The 17,174-nt window shown below is 30.6% G+C and overlaps 29 non-coding genes across 29 annotated transcripts; all 29 read left to right on the top strand.

The window, feature by feature from the left end:
* The first annotated feature begins 53 nt into the window (after positions 1–53).
* LOC129925405 (5S ribosomal RNA) lies at positions 54–172 on the top strand. The gene has a single exon (XR_008777173.1). It is a non-coding gene; the product is annotated as a 5S ribosomal RNA (ribosomal RNA).
* A 471-nt stretch (positions 173–643) lies between these two features.
* LOC129925406 (5S ribosomal RNA) lies at positions 644–762 on the top strand. Its single transcript, XR_008777174.1, has one exon. It is a non-coding gene; the product is annotated as a 5S ribosomal RNA (ribosomal RNA).
* A 471-nt stretch (positions 763–1,233) lies between these two features.
* LOC129925407 (5S ribosomal RNA) lies at positions 1,234–1,352 on the top strand. The gene has a single exon (XR_008777175.1). It is a non-coding gene; the product is annotated as a 5S ribosomal RNA (ribosomal RNA).
* A 471-nt stretch (positions 1,353–1,823) lies between these two features.
* Positions 1,824–1,942, top strand: LOC129925409 (5S ribosomal RNA). The gene has a single exon (XR_008777177.1). It is a non-coding gene; the product is annotated as a 5S ribosomal RNA (ribosomal RNA).
* A 471-nt stretch (positions 1,943–2,413) lies between these two features.
* LOC129925410 (5S ribosomal RNA) lies at positions 2,414–2,532 on the top strand. Its single transcript, XR_008777178.1, has one exon. It is a non-coding gene; the product is annotated as a 5S ribosomal RNA (ribosomal RNA).
* Positions 2,533–3,003: 471 nt separating this feature from the next.
* On the top strand, positions 3,004–3,122 carry LOC129925411 (5S ribosomal RNA). Its single transcript, XR_008777179.1, has one exon. It is a non-coding gene; the product is annotated as a 5S ribosomal RNA (ribosomal RNA).
* A 471-nt stretch (positions 3,123–3,593) lies between these two features.
* On the top strand, positions 3,594–3,712 carry LOC129925412 (5S ribosomal RNA). The gene has a single exon (XR_008777180.1). It is a non-coding gene; the product is annotated as a 5S ribosomal RNA (ribosomal RNA).
* A 471-nt stretch (positions 3,713–4,183) lies between these two features.
* LOC129925477 (5S ribosomal RNA) lies at positions 4,184–4,302 on the top strand. The gene has a single exon (XR_008777243.1). It is a non-coding gene; the product is annotated as a 5S ribosomal RNA (ribosomal RNA).
* Positions 4,303–4,773: 471 nt separating this feature from the next.
* On the top strand, positions 4,774–4,892 carry LOC129925448 (5S ribosomal RNA). Its single transcript, XR_008777214.1, has one exon. It is a non-coding gene; the product is annotated as a 5S ribosomal RNA (ribosomal RNA).
* A 473-nt stretch (positions 4,893–5,365) lies between these two features.
* LOC129925464 (5S ribosomal RNA) lies at positions 5,366–5,484 on the top strand. The gene has a single exon (XR_008777230.1). It is a non-coding gene; the product is annotated as a 5S ribosomal RNA (ribosomal RNA).
* A 472-nt stretch (positions 5,485–5,956) lies between these two features.
* Positions 5,957–6,075, top strand: LOC129925478 (5S ribosomal RNA). The gene has a single exon (XR_008777244.1). It is a non-coding gene; the product is annotated as a 5S ribosomal RNA (ribosomal RNA).
* A 471-nt stretch (positions 6,076–6,546) lies between these two features.
* LOC129925415 (5S ribosomal RNA) lies at positions 6,547–6,665 on the top strand. Its single transcript, XR_008777181.1, has one exon. It is a non-coding gene; the product is annotated as a 5S ribosomal RNA (ribosomal RNA).
* A 471-nt stretch (positions 6,666–7,136) lies between these two features.
* Positions 7,137–7,255, top strand: LOC129925479 (5S ribosomal RNA). Its single transcript, XR_008777245.1, has one exon. It is a non-coding gene; the product is annotated as a 5S ribosomal RNA (ribosomal RNA).
* Positions 7,256–7,726: 471 nt separating this feature from the next.
* On the top strand, positions 7,727–7,845 carry LOC129925449 (5S ribosomal RNA). The gene has a single exon (XR_008777215.1). It is a non-coding gene; the product is annotated as a 5S ribosomal RNA (ribosomal RNA).
* Positions 7,846–8,318: 473 nt separating this feature from the next.
* Positions 8,319–8,437, top strand: LOC129925416 (5S ribosomal RNA). Its single transcript, XR_008777182.1, has one exon. It is a non-coding gene; the product is annotated as a 5S ribosomal RNA (ribosomal RNA).
* Positions 8,438–8,908: 471 nt separating this feature from the next.
* Positions 8,909–9,027, top strand: LOC129925472 (5S ribosomal RNA). Its single transcript, XR_008777238.1, has one exon. It is a non-coding gene; the product is annotated as a 5S ribosomal RNA (ribosomal RNA).
* Positions 9,028–9,501: 474 nt separating this feature from the next.
* On the top strand, positions 9,502–9,620 carry LOC129925480 (5S ribosomal RNA). The gene has a single exon (XR_008777246.1). It is a non-coding gene; the product is annotated as a 5S ribosomal RNA (ribosomal RNA).
* Positions 9,621–10,091: 471 nt separating this feature from the next.
* LOC129925417 (5S ribosomal RNA) lies at positions 10,092–10,210 on the top strand. Its single transcript, XR_008777183.1, has one exon. It is a non-coding gene; the product is annotated as a 5S ribosomal RNA (ribosomal RNA).
* A 471-nt stretch (positions 10,211–10,681) lies between these two features.
* Positions 10,682–10,800, top strand: LOC129925418 (5S ribosomal RNA). The gene has a single exon (XR_008777184.1). It is a non-coding gene; the product is annotated as a 5S ribosomal RNA (ribosomal RNA).
* A 471-nt stretch (positions 10,801–11,271) lies between these two features.
* On the top strand, positions 11,272–11,390 carry LOC129925419 (5S ribosomal RNA). Its single transcript, XR_008777185.1, has one exon. It is a non-coding gene; the product is annotated as a 5S ribosomal RNA (ribosomal RNA).
* A 472-nt stretch (positions 11,391–11,862) lies between these two features.
* On the top strand, positions 11,863–11,981 carry LOC129925481 (5S ribosomal RNA). Its single transcript, XR_008777247.1, has one exon. It is a non-coding gene; the product is annotated as a 5S ribosomal RNA (ribosomal RNA).
* A 471-nt stretch (positions 11,982–12,452) lies between these two features.
* Positions 12,453–12,571, top strand: LOC129925450 (5S ribosomal RNA). The gene has a single exon (XR_008777216.1). It is a non-coding gene; the product is annotated as a 5S ribosomal RNA (ribosomal RNA).
* A 473-nt stretch (positions 12,572–13,044) lies between these two features.
* On the top strand, positions 13,045–13,163 carry LOC129925466 (5S ribosomal RNA). Its single transcript, XR_008777232.1, has one exon. It is a non-coding gene; the product is annotated as a 5S ribosomal RNA (ribosomal RNA).
* Positions 13,164–13,634: 471 nt separating this feature from the next.
* LOC129925459 (5S ribosomal RNA) lies at positions 13,635–13,753 on the top strand. The gene has a single exon (XR_008777225.1). It is a non-coding gene; the product is annotated as a 5S ribosomal RNA (ribosomal RNA).
* Positions 13,754–14,226: 473 nt separating this feature from the next.
* Positions 14,227–14,345, top strand: LOC129925482 (5S ribosomal RNA). The gene has a single exon (XR_008777248.1). It is a non-coding gene; the product is annotated as a 5S ribosomal RNA (ribosomal RNA).
* Positions 14,346–14,816: 471 nt separating this feature from the next.
* LOC129925420 (5S ribosomal RNA) lies at positions 14,817–14,935 on the top strand. Its single transcript, XR_008777186.1, has one exon. It is a non-coding gene; the product is annotated as a 5S ribosomal RNA (ribosomal RNA).
* Positions 14,936–15,406: 471 nt separating this feature from the next.
* LOC129925422 (5S ribosomal RNA) lies at positions 15,407–15,525 on the top strand. Its single transcript, XR_008777188.1, has one exon. It is a non-coding gene; the product is annotated as a 5S ribosomal RNA (ribosomal RNA).
* Positions 15,526–15,996: 471 nt separating this feature from the next.
* On the top strand, positions 15,997–16,115 carry LOC129925483 (5S ribosomal RNA). The gene has a single exon (XR_008777249.1). It is a non-coding gene; the product is annotated as a 5S ribosomal RNA (ribosomal RNA).
* Positions 16,116–16,586: 471 nt separating this feature from the next.
* LOC129925423 (5S ribosomal RNA) lies at positions 16,587–16,705 on the top strand. The gene has a single exon (XR_008777189.1). It is a non-coding gene; the product is annotated as a 5S ribosomal RNA (ribosomal RNA).
* Positions 16,706–17,174: the final 469 nt, after the last annotated feature.

Raw genomic sequence — 17,174 nt, forward strand, 5'->3', positions numbered from 1 at the left:
CCAACTGTACATTATATTGAAATTATTTAAACATAAATTAGATATGTACGTATGTCTACGGCCATACCACGTTGAAAATACCGGTTCTCGTCCGATCACCGAAGTCAAGCAACGTCGGGCGTGGTTAGTACTTAGATGGGTGACCGCTTGGGAACACCACGTGTTGTAGACATTTTTTTTGTTGAAATTTGTTTGATATTGTTTCTATATAGTTTTTATTTTAAATAGTAACACTTCTATTGGCAATAGTCGAAGAAGAAAAGATTAAATACAGGCATAATTTGGCTTTGACATGTTGAGGAAAAAAATATTTTTTTCTTTATTATAGTTCTGTTATGTTATGAAAAGAAATGTAAGTTTAAATGTTATTACCCTGTTTGAATCACATACTTTAACATTTGGTTATCAGCAATTGTAACAAAATATGATTCTATTTTAGTTCAAGACTTTTAACATTTATAAAACTTATTTAGTAGAAGACCAAAAATCTTAGAACTTAGATCATTGTATTTTGTTTTAACGAAAGAACCAATGAAAGTGCAGTGTGACTGGCGGCTTCATCCTGGTTATGTTAGATAACATTTTCTAAACCAACTGTACATTATATTGAAATTATTTAAACATAAATTAGATATGTACGTATGTCTACGGCCATACCACGTTGAAAATACCGGTTCTCGTCCGATCACCGAAGTCAAGCAACGTCGGGCGTGGTTAGTACTTAGATGGGTGACCGCTTGGGAACACCACGTGTTGTAGACACTTTATTTTGTTGAAATTTGTTTGATATTGTTTCTATATAGTTTTTAATTTAAATAGTAACACTTCTGTTGGCATTGGTTGAAGAAGAAACGATTAAATACAGGCATAATTTGGCTTTGACATGTTGAGGAAAAAAATATTTTTTGTTTATTATGGTTATGTTATGTTATGAAAAGAAATGTAAGTTTAAATGTTATTACCCTGTTTGAATCACATACTTTAACATTTGGTTATCAGCAATTGTAACAAAATATGATTCTATTTTAGTTCAAGACTTTTAACATTTATAAAACTTATTTAGTAGAAGACCAAAAATCTTAGAACTTAGATCATTGTATTTTGTTTTAACGAAAGAACCAATGAAAGTGCAGTGTGACTGATGGCTTCATCCTGGTAATGTTAGATAACATTTTCTAAACCAACTGTACATTATATTGAAATTATTTAAACATAAATTAGATATGTACGTATGTCTACGGCCATACCACGTTGAAAATACCGGTTCTCGTCCGATCACCGAAGTCAAGCAACGTCGGGCGTGGTTAGTACTTAGATGGGTGACCGCTTGGGAACACCACGTGTTGTAGACATTTTTTTTGTTGAAATTTGTTTGATATTGTTTCTATATAGTTTTTATTTTAAATAGTAACACTTCTATTGGCAATAGTCGAAGAAGAAAAGATTAAATACAGGCATAATTTGGCTTTGACATGTTGAGGAAAAAAATATTTTTTTGTTTATTATAGTTCTGTTATGTTATGAAAAGAAATGTAAGTTTAAATGTTATTACCCTGTTTGAATCACATACTTTAACATTTGGTTATCAGCAATTGTAACAAAATATGATTCTATTTTAGTTCAAGACTTTTAACATTTATAAAACTTATTTAGTAGAAGACCAAAAATCTTAGAACTTAGATCATTGTATTTTGTTTTAACGAAAGAACCAATGAAAGTGCAGTGTGACTGGCGGCTTCATCCTGGTTATGTTAGATAACATTTTCTAAACCAACTGTACATTATATTGAAATTATTTAAACATAAATTAGATATGTACGTATGTCTACGGCCATACCACGTTGAAAATACCGGTTCTCGTCCGATCACCGAAGTCAAGCAACGTCGGGCGTGGTTAGTACTTAGATGGGTGACCGCTTGGGAACACCACGTGTTGTAGACACTTTATTTTGTTGAAATTTGTTTGATATTGTTTCTATATAGTTTTTAATTTAAATAGTAACACTTCTGTTGGCATTGGTTGAAGAAGAAACAATTAAATACAGGCATAATTTGGCTTTGACATGTTGAGGAAAAAAATCTTTTTTGTTTATTATGGTTATGTTATGTTATGAAAAGAAATGTAAGTTTAAATGTTATTACCCTGTTTGAATCACATACTTTAACATTTGGTTATCAGCAATTGTAACAAAATATGATTCTATTTTAGTTCAAGACTTTTAACATTTATAAAACTTATTTAGTAGAAGACGAAAAATCTTAGAACTTAGATCATTGTATTTTGTTTTAACGAAAGAACCAATGAAAGTGCAGTGTGACTGATGGCTTCATCCTGGTAATGTTAGATAACATTTTCTAAACCAACTGTACATTATATTGAAATTATTTAAACATAAATTAGATATGTACGTATGTCTACGGCCATACCACGTTGAAAATACCGGTTCTCGTCCGATCACCGAAGTCAAGCAACGTCGGGCGTGGTTAGTACTTAGATGGGTGACCGCTTGGGAACACCACGTGTTGTAGACATTTTTTTTGTTGAAATTTGTTTGATATTGTTTCTATATAGTTTTTATTTTAAATAGTAACACTTCTATTGGCAATAGTCGAAGAAGAAAAGATTAAATACAGGCATAATTTGGCTTTGACATGTTGAGGAAAAAAATATTTTTTTGTTTATTATAGTTCTGTTATGTTATGAAAAGAAATGTAAGTTTAAATGTTATTACCCTGTTTGAATCACATACTTTAACATTTGGTTATCAGCAATTGTAACAAAATATGATTCTATTTTAGTTCAAGACTTTTAACATTTATAAAACTTATTTAGTAGAAGACCAAAAATCTTAGAACTTAGATCATTGTATTTTGTTTTAACGAAAGAACCAATGAAAGTGCAGTGTGACTGGCGGCTTCATCCTGGTTATGTTAGATAACATTTTCTAAACCAACTGTACATTATATTGAAATTATTTAAACATAAATTAGATATGTACGTATGTCTACGGCCATACCACGTTGAAAATACCGGTTCTCGTCCGATCACCGAAGTCAAGCAACGTCGGGCGTGGTTAGTACTTAGATGGGTGACCGCTTGGGAACACCACGTGTTGTAGACACTTTATTTTGTTGAAATTTGTTTGATATTGTTTCTATATAGTTTTTAATTTAAATAGTAACACTTCTGTTGGCATTGGTTGAAGAAGAAACAATTAAATACAGGCATAATTTGGCTTTGACATGTTGAGGAAAAAAATCTTTTTTGTTTATTATGGTTATGTTATGTTATGAAAAGAAATGTAAGTTTAAATGTTATTACCCTGTTTGAATCACATACTTTAACATTTGGTTATCAGCAATTGTAACAAAATATGATTCTATTTTAGTTCAAGACTTTTAACATTTATAAAACTTATTTAGTAGAAGACCAAAAATCTTAGAACTTAGATCATTGTATTTTGTTTTAACGAAAGAACCAATGAAAGTGCAGTGTGACTGGCGGCTTCATCCTGGTTATGTTAGATAACATTTTCTAAACCAACTGTACATTATATTGAAATTATTTAAACATAAATTAGATATGTACGTATGTCTACGGCCATACCACGTTGAAAATACCGGTTCTCGTCCGATCACCGAAGTCAAGCAACGTCGGGCGTGGTTAGTACTTAGATGGGTGACCGCTTGGGAACACCACGTGTTGTAGACACTTTATTTTGTTGAAATTTGTTTGATATTGTTTCTATATAGTTTTTAATTTAAATAGTAACACTTCTGTTGGCATTGGTTGAAGAAGAAACGATTAAATACAGGCATAATTTGGCTTTGACATGTTGAGGAAAAAAATCTTTTTTGTTTATTATGGTTTTGTTATGTTATGAAAAGAAATGTAAGTTTAAATGTTATTACCCTGTTTGAATCACATACTTTAACATTTGGTTATCAGCAATTGTAACAAAATATGATTCTATTTTAGTTCAATACTTTTAACATTTATAAAACTTATTTAGTAGAAGACGAAAAATCTTAGAACTTAGATCATTGTATTTTGTTTTAACGAAAGAACCAATGAAAGTGCAGTGTGACTGATGGCTTCATCCTGGTAATGTTAAATAACATTTTCTAAACCAACTGTACATTATATTGAAATTATTTAAACATAAATTAGATATGTACGTATGTCTACGGCCATACCACGTTGAAAATACCGGTTCTCGTCTGATCACCGAAGTCAAGCAACGTCGGGCGTTGTTAGTACTTAGATGGGTGACCGCTTGGGAACACCACGTGTTGTAGACACTTTATTTTGTTGAAATTTGTTTGATATTGTTTCTATATAGTTTTTAATTTAAATAGTAACACTTCTGTTGGCATTGGTTGAAGAAGAAACGATTAAATACAGGCATAATTTGGCTTTGACATGTTGAGGAAAAAAATCTTTTTTGTTTATTATGGTTTTGTTATGTTATGAAAAGAAATGTAAGTTTAAATGTTATTACCCTGTTTGAATCACATACTTTAACATTTGGTTATCAGCAATTGTAACAAAATATGATTCTATTTTAGTTCAATACTTTTAACATTTATAAACCTTATTTAGTAGAAAACGAAAAATCTTAGAACTTAGATCATTGTATTTTGTTTTAACGAAAGAACCAATGAAAGTGCAGTGTGACTGATGGCTTCATCCTGGTAATGTTAGATAACATTTTCTAAACCAACTGTACATTATATTGAAATTATTTAAACATAAATTAGATATGTACGTATGTCTACATCCATACCACGTTGAAAATACCGGTTCTCGTCCGATCACCGAAGTCAAGCAACGTTGGGCGTGGTTAGTACTTAGATGGGTGACCGCTTGGGAACACCACGTGTTGTAGACACTTTTTTTTTGTTGAAATTTGTTTGATATTGTTTCTATATAGTTTTCATTTTAAATAGTAACACTTCTATTGGCAATAGTCGAAGAAGAAAAGATTAAATACAGGCATAATTTGGCTTTGACATGTTGAGGAAAAAAAAATTTTTTTGTTTATTATAGTTCTGTTATGTTATGAAAAGAAATGTAAGTTTAAATGTTATTACCCTGTTTGAATCACATACTTTAACATTTGGTTATCAGCAATTGTAACAAAATATGATTCTATTTTAGTTCAAGACTTTTAACATTTATAAAACTTATTTAGTAGAAGACCAAAAATCTTAGAACTTAGATCATTGTATTTTGTTTTAACGAAAGAACCAATGAAAGTGCAGTGTGACTGGCGGCTTCATCCTGGTTATGTTAGATAACATTTTCTAAACCAACTGTACATTATATTGAAATTATTTAAACATAAATTAGATATGTACGTATGTCTACGGCCATACCACGTAGAAAATACCGGTTCTCGTCCGATCACCGAAGTCAAGCAACGTCGGGCGTGGTTAGTACTTAGATGGGTGACCGCTTGGGAACACCACGTGTTGTAGACACTTTATTTTGTTGAAATTTGTTTGATATTGTTTCTATATAGTTTTTAATTTAAATAGTAACACTTCTGTTGGCATTGGTTGAAGAAGAAACGATTAAATACAGGCATAATTTGGCTTTGACATGTTGAGAAAAAAATCTTTTTTTTGTTTATTATGGTTATGTTATTTTATGAAAAGAAATTTAAGTTTAAATGTTATAACCCTGTTTGAATCACATACTTTAACGATTGGTTATCAGCAATTGTAACAAAATATGAATCTATTTTAGTTCAAGACTTTTAACATTTATAAACCTTATTTAGTAGAAGTTGAAAAATCTTAGAACTTAGATCATTGTATTTTGTTTTAACGAAAGAACCAATGAAAGTGCAGTGTGACTGATGGCTTCATCCTGGTAATGTTAGATAACATTTTCTAAACCAACTGTACATTATATTGAAATTATTTAAACATAAATTAGATATGTACGTATGTCTACGGCCATACCACGTTGAAAATACCGGTTCTCGTCTGATCACCGAAGTCAAGCAACGTCGGGCGTTGTTAGTACTTAGATGGGTGACCGCTTGGGAACACCACGTGTTGTAGACATTTTTTTTGTTGAAATTTGTTTGATATTGTTTCTATATAGTTTTTATTTTAAATAGTAACACTTCTATTGGCAATAGTCGAAGAAGAAAAGATGAAATACAGGCATAATTTGGCTTTGACATGTTGAGGAAAAAAATATTTTTTTGTTTATTATAGTTCTGTTATGTTATGAAAAGAAATGTAAGTTTAAATGTTATTACCCTGTTTGAATCACATACTTTAACATTTGGTTATCAGCAATTGTAACAAAATATGATTCTATTTTAGTTCAAGACTTTTAACATTTATAAAACTTATTTAGTAGAAGACCAAAAATCTTAGAACTTAGATCATTGTATTTTGTTTTAACGAAAGAACCAATGAAAGTGCAGTGTGACTGGCGGCTTCATCCTGGTTATGTTAGATAACATTTTCTAAACCAACTGTACATTATATTGAAATTATTTAAACATAAATTAGATATGTACGTATGTCTACGGCCATACCACGTTGAAAATACCGGTTCTCGTCCGATCACCGAAGTCAAGCAACGTCGGGCGTGGTTAGTACTTAGATGGGTGACCGCTTGGGAACACCACGTGTTGTAGACACTTTATTTTGTTGAAATTTGTTTGATATTGTTTCTATATAGTTTTTAATTTAAATAGTAACACTTCTGTTGGCATTGGTTGAAGAAGAAACGATTAAATACAGGCATAATTTGGCTTTGACATGTTGAGGAAAAAAATCTTTTTTGTTTATTATGGTTTTGTTATGTTATGAAAAGAAATGTAAGTTTAAATGTTATTACCCTGTTTGAATCACATACTTTAACATTTGGTTATCAGCAATTGTAACAAAATATGATTCTATTTTAGTTCAATACTTTTAACATTTATAAACCTTATTTAGTAGAAGACGAAAAATCTTAGAACTTAGATCATTGTATTTTGTTTTAACGAAAGAACCAATGAAAGTGCAGTGTGACTGATGGCTTCATCCTGGTAATGTTAAATAACATTTTCTAAACCAACTGTACATTATATTGAAATTATTTAAACATAAATTAGATATGTACGTATGTCTACGGCCATACCACGTTGAAAATACCGGTTCTCGTCTGATCACCGAAGTCAAGCAACGTCGGGCGTTGTTAGTACTTAGATGGGTGACCGCTTGGGAACACCACGTGTTGTAGACACTTTATTTTGTTGAAATTTGTTTGATATTGTTTCTATATAGTTTTTAATTTAAATAGTAACACTTCTGTTGGCATTGGTTGAAGAAGAAACGATTAAATACAGGCATAATTTGGCTTTGACATGTTGAGGAAAAAAATCTTTTTTGTTTATTATGGTTTTGTTATGTTATGAAAAGAAATGTAAGTTTAAATGTTATTACCCTGTTTGAATCACATACTTTAACATTTGGTTATCAGCAATTGTAACAAAATATGATTCTATTTTAGTTCAATACTTTTAACATTTATAAACCTTATTTAGTAGAAAACGAAAAATCTTAGAACTTAGATCATTGTATTTTGTTTTAACGAAAGAACCAATGAAAGTGCAGTGTGACTGATGGCTTCATCCTGGTAATGTTAGATAACATTTTCTAAACCAACTGTACATTATATTGAAATTATTTAAACATAAATTAGATATGTACGTATGTCTACATCCATACCACGTTGAAAATACCGGTTCTCGTCCGATCACCGAAGTCAAGCAACGTTGGGCGTGGTTAGTACTTAGATGGGTGACCGCTTGGGAACACCACGTGTTGTAGACACTTTTTTTTTGTTGAAATTTGTTTGATATTGTTTCTATATAGTTTTCATTTTAAATAGTAACACTTCTATTGGCAATAGTCGAAGAAGAAAAGATTAAATACAGGCATAATTTGGCTTTGACATGTTGAGGAAAAAAATATTTTTTTGTTTATTATAGTTCTGTTATGTTATGAAAAGAAATGTAAGTTTAAATGTTATTACCCTGTTTGAATCACATACTTTAACATTTGGTTATCAGCAATTGTAACAAAATATGATTCTATTTTAGTTCAAGACTTTTAACATTTATAAAACTTATTTAGTAGAAGACCAAAAATCTTAGAACTTAGATCATTGTATTTTGTTTTAACGAAAGAACCAATGAAAGTGCAGTGTGACTGGCGGCTTCATCCTGGTTATGTTAGATAACATTTTCTAAACCAACTGTACATTATATTGAAATTATTTAAACATAAATTAGATATGTACGTATGTCTACGGCCATACCACGTTGAAAATACCGGTTCTCGTCCGATCACCGAAGTCAAGCAACGTCGGGCGTGGTTAGTACTTAGATGGGTGACCGCTTGGGAACACCACGTGTTGTAGACACTTTATTTTGTTGAAATTTGTTTGATATTGTTTCTATATAGTTTTTAATTTAAATAGTAACACTTCTGTTGGCATTGGTTGAAGAAGAAACGATTAAATACAGGCATAATTTGGCTTTGACATGTTGAGGAAAAAAATCTTTTTTGTTTATTATGGTTATGTTATGTTATGAAAAGAAATGTAAGTTTAAATGTTATTACCCTGTTTGAATCACATACTTTAACATTTGGTTATCAGCAATTGTAACAAAATATGATTCTATTTTAGTTCAATACTTTTAACATTTATAAACCTTATTTAGTAGAAGACGAAAAATCTTAGAACTTAGATCATTGTATTTTGTTTTAACGAAAGAACCAATGAAAGTGCAGTGTGACTGATGGCTTCATCCTGGTAATGTTAGATAACATTTTCTAAACCAACTGTACATTATATTGAAATTATTTAAACATAAATTAGATATGTACGTATGTCTACATCCATACCACGTTGAAAATACCGGTTCTCGTCCGATCACCGAAGTCAAGCAACGTCGGTCGTGGTTAGTACTTAGATGGGTGACCGCTTGGGAACACCACGTAATGTAGACACTTTTTTTTTCTTGAAATTTGTTTGATATTGTTTCTATATAGTTTTTAATTTAAATAGTAACACATCTATTGGCATTGGTCGAAGAAGAAAAGATTAAATACAGGCATAATTTGGCTTTGACATGTTGAGAAAAAAATCTTTTTTTTTGTTTATTATGGTTATGTTATTTTATGAAAAGAAATTTAAGTTTAAATGTTATAACCCTGTTTGAATCACATACTTTAACGATTGGTTATCAACAATTGTAACAAAATATGAATCTATTTTAGTTCAAGACTTTTAACATTTATAAACCTTATTTAGTAGAAGTTGAAAAATCTTAGAACTTAGATCATTGTATTTTGTTTTAACGAAAGAACCAATGAAAGTGCAGTGTGACTGATGGCTTCATCCTGGTAATGTTAGATAACATTTTCTAAACCAACTGTACATTATATTGAAATTATTTAAACATAAATTAGATATGTACGTATGTCTACGGCCATACCACGTTGAAAATACCGGTTCTCGTCTGATCACCGAAGTCAAGCAACGTCGGGCGTTGTTAGTACTTAGATGGGTGACCGCTTGGGAACACCACGTGTTGTAGACATTTTTTTTGTTGAAATTTGTTTGATATTGTTTCTATATAGTTTTTATTTTAAATAGTAACACTTCTATTGGCAATAGTCGAAGAAGAAAAGATTAAATACAGGCATAATTTGGCTTTGACATGTTGAGGAAAAAAATATTTTTTTGTTTATTATAGTTCTGTTATGTTATGAAAAGAAATGTAAGTTTAAATGTTATTACCCTGTTTGAATCACATACTTTAACATTTGGTTATCAGCAATTGTAACAAAATATGATTCTATTTTAGTTCAAGACTTTTAACATTTATAAAACTTATTTAGTAGAAGACCAAAAATCTTAGAACTTAGATCATTGTATTTTGTTTTAACGAAAGAACCAATGAAAGTGCAGTGTGACTGGCGGCTTCATCCTGGTTATGTTAGATAACATTTTCTAAACCAACTGTACATTATATTGAAATTATTTAAACATAAATTAGATATGTACGTATGTCTACGGCCATACCACGTTGAAAATACCGGTTCTCGTCCGATCACCGAAGTCAAGCAACGTCGGGCGTGGTTAGTACTTAGATGGGTGACCGCTTGGGAACACCACGTGTTGTAGACACTTTATTTTGTTGAAATTTGTTTGATATTGTTTCTATATAGTTTTTAATTTAAATAGTAACACTTCTGTTGGCATTGGTTGAAGAAGAAACGATTAAATACAGGCATAATTTGGCTTTGACATGTTGAGGAAAAAAATCTTTTTTGTTTATTATGGTTATGTTATGTTATGAAAAGAAATGTAAGTTTAAATGTTATTACCCTGTTTGAATCACATACTTTAACATTTGGTTATCAGCAATTGTAACAAAATATGATTCTATTTTAGTTCAAGACTTTTAACATTTATAAAACTTATTTAGTAGAAGACGAAAAATCTTAGAACTTAGATCATTGTATTTTGTTTTAACGAAAGAACCAATGAAAGTGCAGTGTGACTGATGGCTTCATCCTGGTAATGTTAGATAACATTTTCTAAACCAACTGTACATTATATTGAAATTATTTAAACATAAATTAGATATGTACGTATGTCTACGGCCATACCACGTTGAAAATACCGGTTCTCGTCCGATCACCGAAGTCAAGCAACGTCGGGCGTGGTTAGTACTTAGATGGGTGACCGCTTGGGAACACCACGTGTTGTAGACATTTTTTTTGTTGAAATTTGTTTGATATTGTTTCTATATAGTTTTTATTTTAAATAGTAACACTTCTATTGGCAATAGTCGAAGAAGAAAAGATTAAATACAGGCATAATTAGGCTTTGACATGTTGAGGAAAAAAATATTTTTTTGTTTATTATAGTTCTGTTATGTTATGAAAAGAAATGTAAGTTTAAATGTTATTACCCTGTTTGAATCACATACTTTAACATTTGGTTATCAGCAATTGTAACAAAATATGATTCTATTTTAGTTCAAGACTTTTAACATTTATAAAACTTATTTAGTAGAAGACCAAAAATCTTAGAACTTAGATCATTGTATTTTGTTTTAACGAAAGAACCAATGAAAGTGCAGTGTGACTGGCGGCTTCATCCTGGTTATGTTAGATAACATTTTCTAAACCAACTGTACATTATATTGAAATTATTTAAACATAAATTAGATATGTACGTATGTCTACGGCCATACCACGTTGAAAATACCGGTTCTCGTCCGATCACCGAAGTCAAGCAACGTCGGGCGTGGTTAGTACTTAGATGGGTGACCGCTTGGGAACACCACGTGTTGTAGACACTTTATTTTGTTGAAATTTGTTTGATATTGTTTCTATATAGTTTTTAATTTAAATAGTAACACTTCTGTTGGCATTGGTTGAAGAAGAAACGATTAAATACAGGCATAATTTGGCTTTGACATGTTGAGGAAAAAAATCTTTTTTGTTTATTATGGTTTTGGTTATGTTATGAAAAGAAATGTAAGTTTAAATGTTATTACCCTGTTTGAATCACATACTTTAACATTTGGTTATCAGCAATTGTAACAAAATATGATTCTATTTTAGTTCAATACTTTTAACATTTATAAACCTTATTTAGTAGAAGACGAAAAATCTTAGAACTTAGATCATTGTATTTTGTTTTAACGAAAGAACCAATGAAAGTGCAGTGTGACTGATGGCTTCATCCTGGTAATGTTAGATAACATTTTCTAAACCAACTGTACATTATATTGAAATTATTTAAACATAAATTAGATATGTTTGTATGTCTACGGCCATACCACGTTGAAAATACCGGTTCTCGTCTGATCACCGAAGTCAAGCAACGTCGGGCGTTGTTAGTACTTAGATGGGTGACCGCTTGGGAACACCACGTGTTGTAGACACTTTATTTTGTTGAAATTTGTTTGATATTGTTTCTATATAGTTTTTAATTTAAATAGTAACACTTCTGTTGGCATTGGTTGAAGAAGAAACGATTAAATACAGGCATAATTTGGCTTTGACATGTTGAGGAAAAAAATCTTTTTTGTTTATTATGGTTTTGTTATGTTATGAAAAGAAATGTAAGTTTAAATGTTATTACCCTGTTTGAATCACATACTTTAACATTTGGTTATCAGCAATTGTAACAAAATATGATTCTATTTTAGTTCAATACTTTTAACATTTATAAACCTTATTTAGTAGAAAACGAAAAATCTTAGAACTTAGATCATTGTATTTTGTTTTAACGAAAGAACCAATGAAAGTGCAGTGTGACTGATGGCTTCATCCTGGTAATGTTAGATAACATTTTCTAAACCAACTGTACATTATATTGAAATTATTTAAACATAAATTAGATATGTACGTATGTCTACATCCATACCACGTTGAAAATACCGGTTCTCGTCCGATCACCGAAGTCAAGCAACGTTGGGCGTGGTTAGTACTTAGATGGGTGACCGCTTGGGAACACCACGTGTTGTAGACACTTTTTTTTTGTTGAAATTTGTTTGATATTGTTTCTATATAGTTTTCATTTTAAATAGTAACACTTCTATTGGCAATAGTCGAAGAAGAAAAGATTAAATACAGGCATAATTTGGCTTTGACATGTTGAGGAAAAAAAAAATTTTTTGTTTATTATAGTTCTGTTATGTTATGAAAAGAAATGTAAGTTTAAATGTTATTACCCTGTTTGAATCACATACTTTAACATTTGGTTATCAGCAATTGTAACAAAATATGATTCTATTTTAGTTCAAGACTTTTAACATTTATAAAACTTATTTAGTAGAAGACCAAAAATCTTAGAACTTAGATCATTGTATTTTGTTTTAACGAAAGAACCAATGAAAGTGCAGTGTGACTGGCGGCTTCATCCTGGTTATGTTAGATAACATTTTCTAAACCAACTGTACATTATATTGAAATTATTTAAACATAAATTAGATATGTACGTATGTCTACGGCCATACCACGTAGAAAATACCGGTTCTCGTCCGATCACCGAAGTCAAGCAACGTCGGGCGTGGTTAGTACTTAGATGGGTGACCGCTTGGGAACACCACGTGTTGTAGACACTTTATTTTGTTGAAATTTGTTTGATATTGTTTCTATATAGTTTTTAATTTAAATAGTAACACTTCTGTTGGCATTGGTTGAAGAAGAAACGATTAAATACAGGCATAATTTGGCTTTGACATGTTGAGGAAAAAAATCTTTTTTGTTTATTATGGTTATGTTATGTTATGAAAAGAAATGTAAGTTTAAATGTTATTACCCTGTTTGAATCACATACTTTAACATTTGGTTATCAGCAATTGTAACAAAATATGATTCTATTTTAGTTCAAGACTTTTAACATTTATAAACCTTATTTAGTAGAAGACGAAAAATCTTAGAACTTAGATCATTGTATTTTGTTTTAACGAAAGAACCAATGAAAGTGCAGTGTGACTGATGGCTTCATCCTGGTAATGTTAGATAACATTTTCTAAACCAACTGTACATTATATTGAAATTATTTAAACATAAATTAGATATGTACGTATGTCTACATCCATACCACGTTGAAAATACCGGTTCTCGTCCGATCACCGAAGTCAAGCAACGTCGGGCGTGGTTAGTACTTAGATGGGTGACCGCTTGGGAACACCACGTAATGTAGACACTTTTTTTTTCTTGAAATTTGTTTGATATTGTTTCTATATAGTTTTTAATTTAAATAGTAACACATCTATTGGCATTGGTCGAAGAAGAAAAGATTAAATACAGGCATAATTTGGCTTTGACATGTTGAGAAAAAAATCTTTTTTTTGTTTATTATGGTTATGTTATTTTATGAAAAGAAATTTAAGTTTAAATGTTATAACCCTTTTTGAATCACATACTTTAACGATTGGTTATCAGCAATTGTAACAAAATATGAATCTATTTTAGTTCAAGACTTTTAACATTTATAAACCTTATTTAGTAGAAGTTGAAAAATCTTAGAACTTAGATCATTGTATTTTGTTTTAACGAAAGAACCAATGAAAGTGCAGTGTGACTGATGGCTTCATCCTGGTAATGTTAGATAACATTTTCTAAACCAACTGTACATTATATTGAAATTATTTAAACATAAATTAGATATGTACGTATGTCTACGGCCATACCACGTTGAAAATACCGGTTCTCGTCTGATCACCGAAGTCAAGCAACGTCGGGCGTTGTTAGTACTTAGATGGGTGACCGCTTGGGAACACCACGTGTTGTAGACATTTTTTTTGTTGAAATTTGTTTGATATTGTTTCTATATAGTTTTTATTTTAAATAGTAACACTTCTATTGGCAATAGTCGAAGAAGAAAAGATTAAATACAGGCATAATTTGGCTTTGACATGTTGAGGAAAAAAATATTTTTTTGTTTATTATAGTTCTGTTATGTTATGAAAAGAAATGTAAGTTTAAATGTTATTACCCTGTTTGAATCACATACTTTAACATTTGGTTATCAGCAATTGTAACAAAATATGATTCTATTTTAGTTCAAGACTTTTAACATTTATAAAACTTATTTAGTAGAAGACCAAAAATCTTAGAACTTAGATCATTGTATTTTGTTTTAACGAAAGAACCAATGAAAGTGCAGTGTGACTGGCGGCTTCATCCTGGTTATGTTAGATAACATTTTCTAAACCAACTGTACATTATATTGAAATTATTTAAACATAAATTAGATATGTACGTATGTCTACGGCCATACCACGTTGAAAATACCGGTTCTCGTCCGATCACCGAAGTCAAGCAACGTCGGGCGTGGTTAGTACTTAGATGGGTGACCGCTTGGGAACACCACGTGTTGTAGACACTTTATTTTGTTGAAATTTGTTTGATATTGTTTCTATATAGTTTTTAATTTAAATAGTAACACTTCTGTTGGCATTGGTTGAAGAAGAAACGATTAAATACAGGCATAATTTGGCTTTGACATGTTGAGGAAAAAAATCTTTTTTGTTTATTATGGTTATGTTATGTTATGAAAAGAAATGTAAGTTTAAATGTTATTACCCTGTTTGAATCACATACTTTAACATTTGGTTATCAGCAATTGTAACAAAATATGATTCTATTTTAGTTCAAGACTTTTAACATTTATAAAACTTATTTAGTAGAAGACGAAAAATCTTAGAACTTAGATCATTGTATTTTGTTTTAACGAAAGAACCAATGAAAGTGCAGTGTGACTGATGGCTTCATCCTGGTAATGTTAGATAACATTTTCTAAACCAACTGTACATTATATTAAAATTATTTAAACATAAATTAGATATGTACGTATGTCTACGGCCATACCACGTTGAAAATACCGGTTCTCGTCCGATCACCGAAGTCAAGCAACGTCGGGCGTGGTTAGTACTTAGATGGGTGACCGCTTGGGAACACCACGTGTTGTAGACATTTTTTTTGTTGAAATTTGTTTGATATTGTTTCTATATAGTTTTTATTTTAAATAGTAACACTTCTATTGGCAATAGTCGAAGAAGAAAAGATTAAATACAGGCATAATTAGGCTTTGACATGTTGAGGAAAAAAATATTTTTTTGTTTATTATAGTTCTGTTATGTTATGAAAAGAAATGTAAGTTTAAATGTTATTACCCTGTTTGAATCACATACTTTAACATTTGGTTATCAGCAATTGTAACAAAATATGAATCTATTTTAGTTCAAGACTTTTAACATTTATAAACCTTATTTAGTAGAAGTTGAAAAATCTTAGAACTTAGATCATTGTATTTTGTTTTAACGAAAGAACCAATGAAAGTGCAGTGTGACTGATGGCTTCATCCTGGTAATGTTAGATAACATTTTCTAAACCAACTGTACATTATATTGAAATTATTTAAACATAAATTAGATATGTACGTATGTCTACGGCCATACCACGTTGAAAATACCGGTTCTCGTCTGATCACCGAAGTCAAGCAACGTCGGGCGTTGTTAGTACTTAGATGGGTGACCGCTTGGGAACACCACGTGTTGTAGACATTTTTTTTGTTGAAATTTGTTTGATATTGTTTCTATATAGTTTTTATTTTAAATAGTAACACTTCTATTGGCAATAGTCGAAGAAGAAAAGATTAAATACAGGCATAATTTGGCTTTGACATGTTGAGGAAAAAAATATTTTTTTGTTTATTATAGTTCTGTTATGTTATGAAAAGAAATGTAAGTTTAAATGTTATTACCCTGTTTGAATCACATACTTTAACATTTGGTTATCAGCAATTGTAACAAAATATGATTCTATTTTAGTTCAAGACTTTTAACATTTATAAAACTTATTTAGTAGAAGACCAAAAATCTTAGAACTTAGATCATTGTATTTTGTTTTAACGAAAGAACCAATGAAAGTGCAGTGTGACTGGCGGCTTCATCCTGGTTATGTTAGATAACATTTTCTAAACCAACTGTACATTATATTGAAATTATTTAAACATAAATTAGATATGTACGTATGTCTACGGCCATACCACGTTGAAAATACCGGTTCTCGTCCGATCACCGAAGTCAAGCAACGTCGGGCGTGGTTAGTACTTAGATGGGTGACCGCTTGGGAACACCACGTGTTGTAGACACTTTATTTTGTTGAAATTTGTTTGATATTGTTTCTATATAGTTTTTAATTTAAATAGTAACACTTCTGTTGGCATTGGTTGAAGAAGAAACGATTAAATACAGGCATAATTTGGCTTTGACATGTTGAGGAAAAAAATCTTTTTTGTTTATTATGGTTATGTTATGTTATGAAAAGAAATGTAAGTTTAAATGTTATTACCCTGTTTGAATCACATACTTTAACATTTGGTTATCAGCAATTGTAACAAAATATGATTCTATTTTAGTTCAAGACTTTTAACATTTATAAAACTTATTTAGTAGAAGACGAAAAATCTTAGAACTTAGATCATTGTATTTTGTTTTAACGAAAGAACCAATGAAAGTGCAGTGTGACTGATGGCTTCATCCTGGTAATGTTAGATAACATTTTCTAAACCAACTGTACATTATATTAAAATTATTTAAACATAAATTAGATATGTACGT

Source organism: Biomphalaria glabrata, chromosome 3 (assembly GCF_947242115.1).
Source record: "Biomphalaria glabrata chromosome 3, xgBioGlab47.1, whole genome shotgun sequence".
In the NCBI taxonomy this organism is placed as follows: Eukaryota; Metazoa; Mollusca; class Gastropoda; family Planorbidae; genus Biomphalaria; species Biomphalaria glabrata.